Source organism: Helianthus annuus, chromosome 3 (assembly GCF_002127325.2).
Source record: "Helianthus annuus cultivar XRQ/B chromosome 3, HanXRQr2.0-SUNRISE, whole genome shotgun sequence".
NCBI lineage: Eukaryota > Viridiplantae > Streptophyta > Magnoliopsida > Asterales > Asteraceae > Helianthus > Helianthus annuus.
In genome coordinates, this window is record NC_035435.2 from 140,467,086 (window position 1) to 140,472,182 (window position 5,097).

General features: G+C 34.4%; 1 long non-coding RNA gene across 4 annotated transcripts; it reads right to left on the reverse strand.

The window, feature by feature from the left end:
* Positions 1-1,460: 1,460 nt before the first annotated feature.
* LOC110929825 lies at positions 1,461-4,607 on the reverse strand. 4 transcript variants are annotated; one of them, XR_002587423.2, is made up of 11 exons: positions 4,229-4,607; positions 3,945-4,021; positions 3,827-3,862; positions 3,492-3,550; positions 3,251-3,302; positions 3,135-3,140; positions 2,941-3,038; positions 2,778-2,828; positions 2,466-2,531; positions 1,976-2,274; positions 1,461-1,898 (listed from the first exon to the last, which is right to left on the reverse strand). It is a non-coding gene; the product is annotated as an uncharacterized LOC110929825 (long non-coding RNA). The 4 variants fall into 4 exon arrangements; XR_004889486.1 differs by lacking the exon at positions 3,135-3,140 and adding an exon at positions 4,118-4,147; XR_002587424.2 differs by lacking the exon at positions 3,135-3,140.
* Between the last annotated feature and the right edge of the window lie 490 nt (positions 4,608-5,097).

Sequence of the window (5,097 nt, forward strand, 5' to 3'; positions counted from 1 at the left end):
AAAAGTGAAACCACAGGAACCATCCGGGCAATTAACTCTTTAAAATTTGTTTACATTTTAAAAATTATTTACATCAATTTCTTAATAGTTATTTTAATTCAGTTAAATAATAGTCCTTTCTTCTTTTTTTATATTTTTACTCTTTTTTCCACTAGGAAAAAATAGAGTATCTACTCCCTCTATTTATTCTCTATAGTTTTATAGTTTTAGGGAATCGAATTGAGTACAAAAACTGACTAAAAAATCTTAAATTTCCTTTAATTATAGGGATGTAGAAGGTAATTTCAATGTGAATGCTCTAAAAGTTGTGCATTAGTCCGGAACCCGACCAAGAAATGGAAAAGGGGATATTTGGTGACAAAAAAGGAACATCATGGGTGGTTAACTATAGTTAAGGCGTCTATGGTGTAAACGAGTTAAGTTGTGGCAAACCGGCAAACCCAACCTCGTCTAAGCTCGAGCTTGGCTCGTTTAAGCTCGTTTATTATTTAAATAAATTTGTCGTTATTATTTATTTATATTTGTATGTATCATATATAGCATCATTTATGTTATTTTGTTATTTTATTATCATTTTATATGTACAATAACATTTATTATATAAATATACTAGTGGGAATGCCCGCGCGTTGCGGCGGATGCTTCTATTTATCGTATCATAGTTCGTGTTTGTGGTGTGTGTATGGTGTTGTTGTTGAGATCTCGTAGAATGGTCGCATAAGGGTAGCTAAAGATTTATGGTGGACCGTTTCAATTCTTGAAAAAAGTTTTGAGACCTGTAAGTGTTACCAAAACCTGTATTACGAAAAGCTCATCCTAAAGACTTCGCTGAGCTGAAAAGAAAAGTAGCTTATGTTAAAAGAAATGCCGCTCTTTCAGGTCCTACACATGTTAATCATTTCCTTATTAATGGGTCAAATTGGGTCATATCTAGTTTATTAACAATTTTAAATTTGATATTAAAATCTGATCATCCAACACTAATCTAACTTTCCCTAATAGAAGTTGTATAACTGGGACCTTACTAAAACCCGTATTACAAAAAGCTCATCCTAAACACTTCGCTGAGCTGAAAAGAAAGGTAGCTTATATTAAAAGAAATGCCGCTCTTTCAGGTCTTAAGCATGTTAATCATTTTCTTATTAATGGGTCAAATTTGGTCATATCTAGTCTATTAACAATATTAAATTTGATATTAAAATCTGATCATCCAACAGTAATCCAAGTTTCCCTAATAGTTGTATAACTGGGACCTACATACATAAATGGAAATATGAAAGCAAATACAAAACACATATAAATACATATCAATTTGTATTAACAATATTAAGTTCGTTATAATTTTGTTAAAGTTCTCTTTCAAAAGGAGATGGTTCTTAGACGTCTTCTAAAAATCTTACAAAACTAATATCAAATGTTAATACAATTTGACCTTAAGACGAAAAAAAAAAGATTTTGACTTTACTGGTCAAACTTACTATTTTCCATATAACAAATTGATATGATCTGGGTTGAATGTTCCAACACTATTAGTATTGTTTTCCGTCTATAGAGCTTCTTATACATATAACCCAAAGATTTAATATCCAATATGTTCACGACATAATAAATATAAATAAAAGTTAAACATGATTTTAATGCGGAAAGATTACCCAGAGAGACAATCCCATACTGAACATGGGTACCAATATGAACTAAAAGTATTGGTCAATTTACGACAATGTACGAACAGTTCATCTTTCATCACCGGGAAGAGATTTTGCACTAAATCAACATACGCGCTAACGCCATTGGGGAGCATAGTACCACCATCCGGAAAGTATATTTTTTCTCGTTCTTTCCTTAGCCAATGCTGGTTTGAGTTCTGTTTGTTGATCCAGTCGTACGGTGGTACACTCCTAGAAAGTTAAACATGCAAACATTAGCAAAATGATGACAAGCCGTAGTTTTGAACAATATACAGGTTGTGTTTTACCTCAAACATGTTTAATTAAAAAAGTAGCTAGAACAGAATTAGGTCAAATGGGTCGGGCGCACTGCAAGTTACCCAAAGTCCCAGCTGCAGCATCTTTCTTTTCTGCTTCATTTGTATACAATTTGAATAGGCCTCTAATGTCCGCAATTTGCACCACCAATTACACACTTTTTGTCTTATCACCAAGGCATGACACCAAGAGATGATCCACATCTTCCTAAGTTCCCCGCATCGTATGTTTCTTCTCTGCAAACCTTCTAGGGTCGGGAGCCGGTTTCGTTTCACTTGAGCCTTTCTACCTGTGTATGCATTAATTGAAAAGCTGATAAAATATGTTGATTAGTGGTCAAACAAAATTACTTAATTTTAGAGGTTTGAGTGGCGTTATGAAACAATATTAAGACTTTTCATTACTTGCTTCTTTTTAACGAACGGCAAACTTAAGCAAAGATCTTAATTAGTTTCACAGCTCAAAACGATCGAGCATTACCTTCATCACAGTCAAACGTACCAAGATCCTCACGAGGGCGCTTCCCTTTCACTTGAGCTTTTCTACCTATGTTGGTACGTGTCAATTAACAAGCTGGTAAGTTTAGAAAACGGAAATCTTGTTTATCATACCCACAAATAACAACAAATAAACATGATTACGAAAGCTCCTATGTATGTATTAATCAAAAAGCTGATATTGTTGATTAAAGGTTAAAAAAGTTTGAGTGACTTTATGAAACAATATTCAAACTTTTCATTACTTTAGCAAAGATCTTAATTAGTTTCACAAATCAAAACACTCGAGCGTTACCTTCATGATAGTCAAACGATCGAGCGTAACCTTCCCATTCAGCTTCGGAACCTATTAATCATAGATGAAAAAAAGAAAAAGAAAAAAGAGTCATGGCATTTTACAAAGCAAATAAAAGATCAATTGAGCAAAAGAATTCAAATATAATAATATGTTTACAAACCAAGCAAACAAGTGGTTCCAGCAGTTGCTGATGCAGAGCTGGGATTCTGAACCAGATCATCACAGGAGCGCTTCCCTTTCCCCCCTGAGCTTGTCTACCTGTGTTTGTACATGTTAATTAACAAGCTGATAAGATTGCTGTTGAAGAACGTCAAGTAATCATATGCAGAATAACTGTTGAAGAACATCTAGAACCATTATCTACAAAAACGAAAAAAGAAACGTAAACTTAAAACCCAAACTACAAAATCCGTGATCTGGAGTGATAATTATCTGCAGTAACATCTATTAGTAAACCCCAAAAACGTTACCTGAGTGCACATCGTCATCGTCGTCCCCGTTTCTGGGTCCGAGTCGAATAGGCTATAGTAAAATGAAGGAAAAATAATAATATTAGATAGACTTAACCACAAAGGCATTTCAACTTAAAATCCTTACCACTTAGCTGTGAATCCCTCTTCTTTTTTTTTCTTTTTTTTTTTCATATGCAGTAAAGAAGAAGAAGAAGAAGAACTGGTTTTGGTTGATCATTATAGCTACTAATTGACATACCTGGAGACAGTATTGTCAACCTTCTTGGGTCCGAGTCGACCTTTTGGTGCAGAAGATAGCTATAAAAAAACGAACAAACGTTATTAGAAAGTTGTACGGTCATTCTTTCGAGCAGGATGGGTAAATGAGTTATAGAAAGTTGTCCATTTTCTTGAAAAAAACCACAAGTCATGTGTAGAAAACTTGTATAGACAGTAAGTAACAAATGTAATTCTTTTAATAAGGCATTTAAGGAGGTTGTATGCTAAATATGCAGTTTATTTTACAAAACTTAACCAAAGTTACCACAAATCTCTATTTCCAAGAGTACATAACAAGTCATATACAAAACTCACCTGTGAACCGATGCCTACACCAATCTCATCAAGCACCTACACAACAAATAGGCCAAAAATGTTATATTTTTTATTCAGGGATGCTAGAAAACTGACAACATAGTTGCATAATTTCTACCTGGTAAGCTCCTTTGTTTCCTCTACAGCCTCATCTTTGTCTAGGGTTTCATCAATTGACTCAGACATCATCTCAATCTGTCAACAATTAATCTCACCATCAGGCTTTAATTAGTTTTGAAAAGCTTCACAAAGACACACACATCATGCGTAACTTGTTATTATCATCCTCACCTTTACAACCTTAATCAACACACACCCTTTCTAAACCATGGCCAAGACACATAACATAAGCTGAACATATAGATGGATTCATAAACAAAAGACAAAACAGTGGTGATGTACCCATGAGTGAAGCCTCTAGCTAATGAGTTATCCAAAGAACCTGATCCATGGGTGTCATTGTACCAATCTTTTTCCGGAATCCATAGCCATCGGGTCCAGTTAGACTCGCCGGAACCCCACCCCATGCTGTTCGTAGAACACCGTCAACCATCGCTGAACCCTAACCATACAATCGAACCTCATGAACAACGCCAATGGAATCAAGCAAAAATCAAACACCGAAGAAAAAAAAGCAAAAATTAGGGGAAGAGAAAATTGTGAGTCTCTGATTTGATTCAGATGCAAGTGATACGGCAATGGATGATGGTTTTGAGAAGAAAAATAAAGAGATCTTTGGAATTCTTAATTGAATATGTGAGATAATCAAAGGACGGGAGTTTCATTCAGGGTGTCGATTAGGTTTGTTAAGGGTTTAAATATGTGAGTGCAATTTACTATTATACCCTTTTAGTGTCTTAAAATGTTGACTCCTTTACAATTTTACCCTCATCAAACAAGCTTTCATTAGTTGTACATGCTGCTTTAGAATTGATACGCGTGGTAAAATTACAATTTGGTACATCACTTCTCTTTTTTATAATAGTATAGATATTAATAAAGGTTATATAAATAGTATGTTCGTTAGCTTCTAGCCTAATCGAAATAGGTAAGTGATATTTGGACTCGAGTTCATTTATTAAATGAGCTTCAATAGAGACTCGAGCTCGGGCTCGTTTATGCTCGGCTTAATTCAAGCTTTTATTGAACCAGTTTCAAATAATGTCACATGTGACTCACCTCGTTTACATCTCAAAGGCGACTGAATTAATATTCGGGATATAATTGTTTAACTTTTGGGTTATTTTTACTAGCCTTTTTTCTATATCCTA